Source organism: Balaenoptera physalus (assembly GCF_965194825.1).
Source record: "Balaenoptera physalus genome assembly, chromosome: 16".
NCBI classification, from domain to species: Eukaryota; Metazoa; Chordata; class Mammalia; order Artiodactyla; family Balaenopteridae; genus Balaenoptera; species Balaenoptera physalus.
This window is the reverse complement of record NC_138898.1, coordinates 5,504,127-5,515,848: the sequence shown is the minus strand read 5'-3', so window position 1 is coordinate 5,515,848 and position 11,722 is coordinate 5,504,127. Positions and strand designations below refer to the sequence as shown.

The 11,722-nt window shown below is 45.7% G+C and overlaps 1 pseudogene across 1 annotated transcript; it reads right to left on the bottom strand.

Moving 5' to 3' along the window:
• Positions 1 to 4,281: 4,281 nt before the first annotated feature.
• LOC309644443 (transcriptional repressor CTCFL pseudogene) lies at positions 4,282 to 5,294 on the bottom strand (annotated as a pseudogene). The gene has a single exon. The product of its transcript is annotated as a transcriptional repressor CTCFL pseudogene (transcript).
• Positions 5,295 to 11,722: the final 6,428 nt, after the last annotated feature.

The following is an 11,722-nucleotide window of genomic DNA, read 5'->3' as shown; positions in this document are numbered from 1 at the left end:
GTATTTGTAAAAACCTTTCTTTAGGTGTTCAAGTTCCACTTAAATACAAAGTAACTACACACATCCTTTTCTCACCTAATGTGGTAACCGAACAAGGTGCTCCATGCAAATGGTAAGCAAAAGAGAGCTGGGTGGCTCTACTAATAGACAAAACAGACTTTGACAAAAATTGTTCCAAGAGACGAATAAGAACATAACGCAATGATAAAAGAGTCAAACCATCATGAAGATATAACAATGATAAACATACATGAACCTAATAACAGATCCCCAAAATACTTGAAGCAAAAACTGAAAGAATTGAAAGTAGGAAGAGATGCTTCAATAACAGTTGGAGACTTCAATGCCCCACTTTCAACAATGAAGAGAACTAGACAGAATATCATCAAGGAAACAGAAGACTTAAACAACATTATAAACCAACTGGACAGAAGAAACAGCTACCGAACACTCCACTCAACAACAGCAGAACGTACATTCTTCTCAGGTACACAGGGCACCTTCTTCAGGAAAGACCATATGGTAAATCAGAAAACAAGTGTCAATTAATTTTAAAAGACAGAAATAATTTGCTCTCTAACCATTACGGAATGAAGTCAGAAATCAATAAAAGAAGGAAATTTGGAAAATTCACAAATATATAGAAGTTAAACAACACACTCCTAAAGGACCAATGGGTCAAAGAAGAAATCACAAAGAAACTGTAAAATACTTTGAGATGAATAAAAGTGAAAACATGGCATACAGGATATGCCAAACAAGCTTACAGGATATAGCTAAAGTGCTCAGAAGGAAACTTTTAATTGTAAACACTTACATTAAAAAAGAAAAAATATTTCAGATCAATAACCTAACTTTACATCTTAAGGAACTAGAAAAATAAGAGAAGTCTAAACCCAAAGCTAGCAGAAGGAAGAAATAATAAGGATTAGAGTGAAGATAAATGAGATAGAAAATAAGAAAACAGCAGAGAGGACCAATGAAACTGAAAGTTGGTTCTTTTAAAAGATCAACATTGACGCTTTCTCTAGACTGGTAACCAAAAAAAAAGATAAGTCAAATAACTAAAATCAGGAAGCAAAGTGTACTACTATTTCTGTACTACCAACCGTACAGAAGTAAAAAGGACTATAATACACAAATGTGTGCCAATAAACTAGAAAACCTAGACAAAACGGAAAATTCCTAGAAACACACAAACTACCAAAACTGACTCAAGAAGAAATAGAAAATCCTAATAGCCCTACAATCAATAAAGAGATTGAGTCATTAATCAAAAAACGTTCAATAAAGAAACCCCCAGGGCCAGATGGCATCATTGGAGAACACTACCAGACTTAAAGAATTAACATCAATCTAAAACTCTTAAAAAACATCTAAACTCAAAACTCTAACATCTAAAACTCTTAAAAAAAAAAAAAAAAAGGAGAAGAGTAGGAAACACTTCCCAACTCATTTCATGAGGCCAGTATTACTCTGATACTGAAAAAAAAGACACCAAAACAAAACTATAGACCAATATCCCTTATGAATACCGATGCAAAAATTTTCAACATACTAGCAAACCAAATCCAGTAGCATATTTAAAAGATTGTGCACCTTGGCCACGTGGAATTTATCACAGTAATGGAAGAGAGGTTGAACAGATGGAAATCAATCAATGTAATACACCAAACTGACAAAAGAAAGGGAGAAAAAACCCTACGTGATCATCTCAATAGGTACAGAAAAAGCACTTCACAAATTCCAACACCCTTTCACGATGAAACACTCAACAAACTTGGAATAGAAGGTTTTGGGGTTGAGTTGTGTTCCCCGAAAAGATAGGTTGCAGTCCTAATGGCAAATATCTATGAATGTGACCCTACTTGCACATAGGGTCTTTGAAGACAATTTCAGATGATCATACTGGACTAGGACAGGTCCTGATCCAATATGACTGGTATCCTTTTAAGAAGAGAACAGAGACACATGGAGAACTTTATGTGACAACAGAGGCAGAGACTTGGAGGGATGCATCTACAAGCCAGGGATGCCGTGGCTGCTGCATCACCGGAAGCTAAGAGAAAGGCATGGAACATACTCTCTTTTAGAGCCTTCCAACAGAGCATGGCTGTAGCAACACTCTGATTTCAGACTTCCAGCTTCCAGAACTGTGACAGAATACGTTTATGTTGTTTTACGCCACCCAGTTTGTGGCATTTTGTTATGGCAGCCCTGGGAGGCTAATACAGGCACCAATTTAAAAATAGGCAAAGGATTTGAATAGACATTTTCGAAGAAGACACATCAACAGCCAATAACACATGAAAAGATACTCAACATCATTAGTCATTAGGGAAATGCAAATGAAAACCATAACGGGATACCCCTTCACACTCACTAGGACGGCTGTAATTTTTTAAAATGGAAAATAGTGAGAATGTGGAGAAAGTGGAACCCTCCTACACTGCTGGTGGGAATGTAAACTGGTGCAGCTGCAGCTCCTCAAATAGTGAAACATAAGAGTATCCAGCAATTCCACTCCTAGGTATACACCCAAAAGAACTGAAAACAGGTGTGCACACAAAAACTTGTCCATGAATATTCACAGCAGCACCATGGACAATAGCTAAAAGGTAAAAACAGCCTAAATGTGGATCAACAGATCACTGGATAAACAGAATATGGTGTGTATCCATACAAAGGAATGTTATTCAGGGGTGAAGGAATGAAGTACCGACACATGCTACGACGCGGATGAGCCTTGAAAACGTTATGGTAAGTGAAGGAATCCAGACACAAAAGGCCACGTGTTACCTGGGTATGATTCCATTTAAATGAAATGCCCAGAAGTGACTGTTTAATGGGTACACTTTTCTTTTTAGGGTGATAAAAATATTCTGGAATTAGACAGTGGTGACACTTGCACAGAATTGTGAATATACTAAAAACCTGAAAATGAGCTAGGAGCTGGGAATTTGGGGGTACAATCTCTTGATTTAAATATATGAGAAACTAATATATAGCAAAGGTTACGAATGCAACCAGCTACTGAAGCCAGAGGCAAGCAGCCTAAATGAATAACGTTCACCACACGTAAGAAGAAGGGATCGTGGTGGCAGCGTGGCTTTCTAAACTGAGTCTCTTTCTGACCCCGACTAGCTGTTGCTAGAAGGAGGAAACAGCCGAGGGTGGCCAGATATGACTTTTTATAAATGAGCTAAAAGTTGAGACTTCAAGGGTGAACTCTCTTGATTTAAATAAGGGAGAAACTAATACTTTTTAAAAAGCTGAACAAATAATTTTCGAGGGTCAGAGTCATCCTCTTTCCTGGCCTCACCTAAACATCCCCTCCCCTTAAAGGGCACCTCTGCTGCCCTCTGGGCATCACTCCTTCCTTCTCCAGGGCCTGAAGCACTTGCTCTGGTCTCCGTCAGACACCCCCTAACCCCCCGGGGCTGCAAACTAGGGAGCAGATGGGGCCCAAACTTCTATTTATGTGCACGGCCCTTTTCGGGAGCCTCTGTACTATGCTTTCAAAACATTTGCGCACAAGATGCAAAAACTCTTTTGGATTTGATTTACAATACAGAATGTTAGTTCAAAATTTCTCCCATTTCCTGACATTCTGAAAGGGACTAAGGCAACCACTTCAAACTTCAACTGCCATCCCCTTCCCCTAAAGAGAATCAGCAGCCCTGTTGTTTGAAGAGTCTCTTACAAATGAACTGGCCTACCCTTTGTCTTCTTTCGACTTTTTGGAGCGTTGGCTTTTTCAACATGTGCTTGACCCAGCGCAGGTCTCTCAGTATTTGAGGGTGAAATTGTCAGAACAATTTCATCTCCTGGCCTCGCTTCCACAAGAAAAAACTGCCCTTCTGTTTCTTCACTGAATCCACCTTCAACCAGCAGCTGTTCTTCTTCCTGACGTTTCTCAAGCTAATACACAAAAACAAGTATTCAAACAAGTACAATACTATGAATTACAGCCTGATTCAACTCTTTGCTTTGATGAAACCATAGACTCCATAGAGAAAAACACACATTAAAGAAGCACAGAAGATTGTCCATTGCAACCAAAATGCTTAAACTGTAATTACTAAGCATCAAGGGTTTCGGTGGTGAAACAGAATACAACTTGAAAACTCGATGCATCTCATCGTATTCTAATGAGTGTAACTTTTTAAACTCTTAAAAAACAACACGAGGTCTCCCAAGATTTTCCTGGGAAATATTTTTACTGTATTTAATTTTAAATTGCCAATTTTAAACTGCTTGTCCATACATAATACCGCATGAAGGGCAACTCTAAAAAATAGTTTTCTGGCTTCCTCCCCCCGTCCCACATTTTATTAAAACCAGTCGTACCTTTATAGATCCAGAGCTTTCTGCCAGGCTCACTGCACACTTACTGTCTTCACTGGCCCCGGTCACATTCTCCTCCAGAACATGAAACTGCATCACCTCCACCTCCTGCAGCGGGTACATCTCCTCCTGGATGCTAATGGTGACACACTGGTGCAGGCTCTGCTGGGACCCCTCCCCAAGCCGCACCAGTGACTGCAGCCCACTACCAGCCTGCTGCACCACCACCGGCACCTCTCCCTGGTGCTGTGGTGCCAGGTCCTGCAGCTCCGCATCTTCGGAGGTCAAGTGCGCCGTCTGCAGGGTCAGAATGTGCTTCTCGCCCTCCTCCGGGATGGCCAGCACCAGCTCCAGCTTGCCCCCCGGGATCTTGGCCTGGAGGGCCCCGTGGGTGCTCTCGGCCTCTAACTCTCCAGAGCTTGGGTGTTCCCTCACTCTGCACACCCCGTCTTCTCCCTCCTCCAGGGCTTTTTCTGTTATCAACACTCCTTTGATTTTGGTGAACTGCTCCGGAGGGACAGAGATCTCGGTCCCTGCCATTGTGACTTGGTCTGTCAGAGAAAGAAGCAAGCTGTGTGGGCACAGTGGGTTCGGCCTAGCAGGCTTTGGGGCTGATCAAGGCCTGACAAGTTTCCAGCCCCAAAAGGCTTTGGGGCTCACACGGCTCAGGACTAAGTTAACTCAGCCTAGGCCTAGAAGGGGCTGGACTAAGTAGGATTGAGGCTAAAGCAGGTGTTTGTCCAGAAGATTCTAGAACCAACAGATTTGGGCCTGGGCAGGCTTTCAACAAATGCACATTCCAGGCCTGGAACGCTTGACCCTGGGCAGGCTTCTAGCAAATGCGCATTCTAGGCCTAGAAGGGAGGCCTGGACAAGCTTCCCACCAGGGCACAATTCCAGATTCGGCACCCTTTCAGCCACGCAGCCCTGGCCCTGCAGACCTCAGGTCTAGCATGCGGCCCTCCTGGGCTGGGGCACCTCCCCCCACCCCGGCTCCACCCTGGCCGGCCCCCTCCTCGCCACCCACCAGAACCTTTCCTGCCCACGCCCGCGCGGGGCAGCTCCGGCTCTGGAGGAGGCTGGAGTCCGGCTCCCGGGGGCCGCCCCTTACCCGGGAGGCGTGGCCTCGGCGCCCGGGCGGCCAGTCCCGGTGGGCCCCACCTCGTGCCGCGTGCTGCACCCCGTGCCGCGTGCTCCACCCCGTGCCGCGTGCTCCACCCCGTGCCGCGTGCAGCAGGCCACCGCCCGCCGCCGCCAGCCAGCTGCCTGGGCTGGAGGGTCAAGAATGGCAGTACGCAGGCGCAGGGCGGGAAACTGGGGCGGCGTGCAAGGGGCGGGGCCGGGGGGAGGGGTTGATGGAAGATGCGGAATGTGGAGGAGATGAGGTGGGAGCTGCAGGGGGCGCTGCAGGTACTGCTGAGAGACCATGGCGGGGTGGGGATGGATGAGGGGGGGAGTGGAGGGGGACCTGCAGGGGGCACTGAGACATACGGGGAGGTGGATGAGGGGGAGAGTGGGGGGGGGACCTGCAGGGGGCACTGAGACATACGGGGAGGTGGATGAGGGGGAGAGTGGGGGGGACCTGCAGGGGGCACTGAGACCTGGTGGGGAGGTGGATGAGCGGGGAGTGGAGGGGAGGAGAGAACCAACTGAGAGGGGTTTTGAGAGATGGCGTGTGTGGAAGGGGGAGGGGGGAACCCGCTGGAGGCTACGGAGACCTGAGCGCGGGATGGATGGCGGAGGAGAGGAAGAGGGGGAGGAGATGGAGGGAGAGGGGAGCACGGCGGGCGTGATGGAGAACAGGAGTGAGCCCAGGACATGGTCAGGGGGTTAGAAATGGAGGTCAGTGGAGTAAAAGACGTTGAGGGGGGAAAGGGTGGGCTGTGGAGGAGATATGAGGAGGCCAGAAGGAAGACACAGCTAGGTGGAAGCGAGAGGGAGCGAGAAGGCGAGACGCTGGGAGGGGGCTGGACTCCCGTACAGCTTTACATCCTTCCCGGCTCTTTAAACAGTCTAAAGTTCTTTCCAGAACCTCTGCGGTAAGGCAGGTGGAGGGCAAGGGAAAGTGAGGGAGAAACAGAGAAGGGGGTGTGGGGAGAGGTAAAACTCAGAAGGAGCCGTGAACCCACCACCTGTCCCTGAATTGTTCGCTTTAAAGGGGTTACTTTCTCTTGTACGAATTTCATCTCAATAAGTTCTTTTTAATGGAGAATAATGATTTTGATGGTCTCCACAAGGAGTTGGTTCTCCAACTAGATACAAAATAAGTACAGGTTTGGAGCCAACGGATGATTAAAATCATTTGCAGTTCACTGATGTTTTTAAGGCATGGTTTACACTATTCCAGGAAATTTCATTCTGTTTTATTTTTACTTTTAAATTTTTTTCAAAATTTTAATGAAAATTTAATGTTTGCTGATTGTGTATAAATATATTTGGATGCCGGGAAACAAAAAATAACTCAAAGAAGAAAGCATTCTTGAGGACAGGGTTGGGGTGGGCCTCCAGAAGCTCAGTGGAGGAATGGCCTTCGTTCGGCCTACCTTTATGTGAGCCCATCTTCCAACAAACCGGTAGTGGATTTTTCTCCCATCCATAGCCAGAGAACCGCTGGTGTCCATCAAAGTGCTTCCTATATGTCTGCCCATTCATTCTCCACAGCCCCTTCTTGTAGCTCTCTGTATTTTATTTCACATTATCGCGCAGAGTACGTATGCAAATTTTTTTTTTTTTTTTTGATAGTACAAAGGATAGAACTAAATGCACTTTTAAAAGAAACTCACTTGAAACTAACACAGCATTGTAAACCAACTATACTCCAATAAAAAACCAAAAAACCAAAAAAACAAAAACTCATGTACCAACAGTAATGGGTTTGTTGGTTAAAATCTTGGATGGCTAGTTTTAACATTGTGTCTGGGTTTTTATTACAGTATGTGTGCTATATGGGTGAAGATAAATATTTGAAGGTCACTGGGAAAAGAGTGTGTTATAATAACTTCTTTTAAATCATTTAAATGAGTTTTTCTGCTTGAACAATCACGACCTATTTAGTGCCTTCTCGGGTAATTTTGCATTATTGGTCTCACACTCATGCAGCTAGAAAGTTTTACCAGGATTTATATAATAAATTCATGTTTAGAAATTTCAACTACTGATTAAAAACACATTTTTTAAAGGAGAGGAGGGACATAGAAAGGGGAAACCGAGGTAGACTTGGAGGGAAAAGTAGGGGCTTAAAGAGGAGACAGTCGGGGGGAGGGGCGAGCAGGGAGAGAGCCTCCTTGAAAGGGAGAGTAGGGTGACATGGATGAAACACTCAAAGGAGGTAGAGCAGAGCAGACAAACCTGCAGTTTTCCAAACTTTGGTTCTGATGTGGAAAGTTCCAGCAAAGATTGCATCTGTTTCCTTTACTCTTTGCAGGCACCCCTGGGACTCCCTGGAAAACCTCCCACTGAAGGATGTGTCACTTTGGAGCCTCTGCGGAGCCTTCTTTCAGAAGGTGGAGGTAGGAGAGACACCCCAGAAGGTTGTCTTCCTTTGAGAGTCTCCAGGCAGCCCCGCTGACTGGGGGAGGGGGAGGAGACTTCACGGGTGCAGGGCCCTTGAGGCGGCCAGTGTCGAGGCAGCCTTCCTGGGCCAGGCTGCTACCCTGGCTGTGCCAGTGAGTGGGTTCAAAAGGTGGGCAGTATTTGGAGCCCACCGGTAGGCCAGACACAATCTCAAGACAGCAGGCTTGGCTGGCAGCCTCTGGAAGAATCCAGACTGTCGAAGCCTCATTTCGGCAGGGCTGGCTTCTTTGCGGATGCAGGTGACTGTCACGTCCATTCCTTATTCTCTGTGGAATCTGAACTGACCCTTCCTTTCCGATTCCATAAGCCTCCCTGCGTTTTTGGTTAATATGATATTCGGGGGGGAGACACCTCCAGAAAGAGATGCTGGATTTCTGCTAAAAGGCCCTTGGAGCGCAGGAGACTAGCAAAGTAAGAGATGTGACCTATTTCAGCCCGAGTGCGTGGAGCAGTTTCTACCAGTTAAGCTCTCGATCCCTGTTTATTAGGGGGATTGAGGTAAAACGCGAGGCAGCTTGCTTGCATTTAGTCTAGAATGAAAAGAGCAATTAACTCGTGGGCCTGCAACCGTCTTGTCAAAAGTCTAGACTCCTCAGATTCGCTTCAGTTGCCTCCTTTACCCCTTCCCTGTCCCTGCTCCGTCCAGACCCATCTCCTGATGGTCTCAAGTGGCCACACAGGGTGTAAGCTGAGCCATGTGTCTGTTCTAATACCCAGAGCTTTGCGCCTGGCTTGGCTTTGCCATCGTAGGTGTCCCTGAGAGCACCGATGGGTATAGCGTAGCCCTGCTGAGACCTGGGAGACCTGGCATCCTGTCCCGGAGGCAAATGCTGTTGCATCTGCTAAAGATGCTGCGGTTGGCACCGGCCAGCCTCAGGTTCCTCCAGCACCTTTGGTGTAGTTGTTGGTCACTTGCCTCCTTCAGGGGACAGTGATACTCACCATGCCTTTTGCCCAGGATGTCAAGGGACTTCTGCGTGGTTGACAGCTGCTTCCTGGATGGGCTCCTGGGAGACGCTACAGAGGACTGTAGCACCGTGGGCGGTATTGTTCCTTGGCTCCTCCACATTATCAGCTTTTGACCAGCCAGTGTGGCTCAAAGGAAAGAAGGCTCCTGGCCAAGTATATGGTGCTTACGACGCAAAATGGAACAAGGGTAGGAGGCCACGTTAACACTTGGTTGCAGAAAGCAAATGTTTGAGTACCTCTACTCAGCTCTCTTGGCCACAAGTTCTACCTCCAAGGTCTGCTTTTGACCCAGGAGGCATGGATGACGGTGGCGGCGGGGGGGAGCAGACGTAATGTATAATCCTATTCAGAAATGTTAATAGATTTACCCAGAGACATATACATGATCAATATAAAAATATTTTGAAACAAAAAAAATAATAAATGAATGTCTTGCAGGACAGCTTTGAATGAGGCAGGCCAGCAAGTGCCGACAACATCTTTTAGAATTTATTCTCAGTCTGCTCACTGCTTGCAGGGCGAGTGTCATGAGTCTTACCACCTAATGAGTCCCTGGCCCCCTAACTTGAGCGCAAAATCTTTACAAGGCACGTGGTACGCACTTAAATAGTTGAGCTTCCCAAGTGAAAAAGGAGTTTGGTGGCGCAATGCTATGTGAAGGTTGGAACTGCCAGAAAATCTGCAGCAAGGGGTCTTTGTCAGTAGTTTGTATCCAGTGTGCCTAGGACAGGCAGGGCCCTCGGCAGTGTTTTGTGGAATTGCTGGATGCTGGCGTCCATAGCCCTTCCCCATTCTTTTTTCTTGCCTCTTTAGCATCCAGGAGGGGGGAATTTGGTTTTTATATCCTGGAATCTTACATAAATAAACGTCAGGGTGGTTTTCTCCTGTTGCCCTGCAGCGATATTTACCTGAACAATTGAAAGACATCTTTGACCTCTTCATTTTAAGAAGCCTTCCTGAAACTTTTTACTTTATTCAACAGTTGTTCATTCATGCCGTAGGTGTTCATAATTAACTCTGCTAACTCCATCGTTGGGAAATGGGGTACTCAGAGGACCTCTCTGAAAGGTGATCTGGCACCCCAGAATTTCCAGACTCCACACTGGATGGGCCACTTCCCAAGTCGGGCGGTGGGCCTGCTTTAAGGTAAAGAGAATTTAACCCATGATAGGTTAGGAGGAAGCCCTAGTACTAACTAAGGTATGTTCGTACTGCCTCAGCCGCGTGTGTTACTATAATCAGTCCAATTCTAAGGAAGAGGAGATGGAAAGTTAATTTCTACTTTTTCAAATATTAGAATTTAAGAGTAGATACCAAGTTTTTCTTCTGCATGGTTGGTTGTTTCTGTGTTTATTTGCTTATATTGCACTGAAGCCTGACTAGCAACTGGTAGTTCATTATTATTTAATCTGCTGTTACAGTGATAAGGTTGGCCCCTCTGCGTGTCATAAAGATAATTCATGCCCAAAGAGTACATAAACAGCCTAGCTCTTTTGCCTGAAATGTGATTGCTGTCACTCTGGCTTCAACCAACGGGTTGCCAAGGAGCGTCCGCTTTCGAACCTGCCAGCTGACCTGTTGGGCAAACAGTGTTTTTATATGGACCGCTGTCCTTTGACCTTTGGTATGAACACAGACCGAATGCACTTTTATGTAATGAGCAATTCAGCATTGCTCGTGGACTTGGCCACAGGGCGAAGAGTTTGGGGACAAAGGAGGCACAGGAGAGAATTCTTAAAACCATGCGGGATGTTTATGAGAAGGGAAGAGGCAGGATACAAGCATGGGAATTTGACTATTAAGCAAAAGTGCAGTAGGTGTTCTGGAACTCTCCAGAACTTTATCATTATAACCTCTACCTTGTCCTGCTTCTACATGAAGAAACATTTGGGAAATAAGTAGATAACGAAATAATAAAAGCTTTATTACATTAAGTCTGATTAAATGGAGTCCAAAGACAACATTCTTGGGGGGAAAAAAAATCTGGAAATGTGTACTCCAGCCCATGAATGGTAGTTAACTTGGGGGCTGGGGTGCTGAAGAGGCCGATGGGAAAGACTCCTGTTTTTCTCTGTGCATAATTTCTTTAAATAGTACCTAAAACTAGTGTGAAAGAAAAGGTGATCTACTTTTTTGTTGCTGGAAAAAAAATCCTGGAGGATCAAAAATCTGAAATAAATGCTGAGGGTTTATGGACTGTGTTCCGTTTGTCTCTACAGCCCAAGCTTCTAACTGCTATTCAGCATCCAGAGGAAGCACAACTTAGCAGTAAAAGTGGTGCACAGCTTCCCTGCTGTGTGGCCTTCGACTGCTTACTCACCCTCTCTGAGTCTCTATTTTCTCATCTGTAACTTGAGCCTAATAATAGTGCCTTCCTAATTTTATTATTATGGGGAATAAATGAAATAATCCATATCAAGTGCTGAAAAATAACACAGAGCTTGGGATACAGTAAATACAAAATAAATGTTAGTTATTTTATTAGCATTTTTCACGGATTTATGCAACAGTTGTTATTTATAATAGAATATTTATGTTGTTGGAATTCTGCAAGTCTTTATCTATCTATCTATCTATCTATTTATTTAATTTATTTATTTTTGGCTGCGTTGGGTCTTCGTTGCTGCGCGCGGGCTTTCTGTAGTCGCGGTGAGAGGGGACTACCCTTCGTTGCGGTGCGCAGGCTTCTCATTGCGGTGGCTTCTCTTGTTGTGGAGCATGGGCTCTAGGCGTGCGGGCTTCAGTAGTTGTGGCACACGGGCTCAGTAGTTGTGGCACACGGGCTTAGTTGCTCCGTGGCATGTGGGATCTTCCTGGACCAGGGATCGAACCC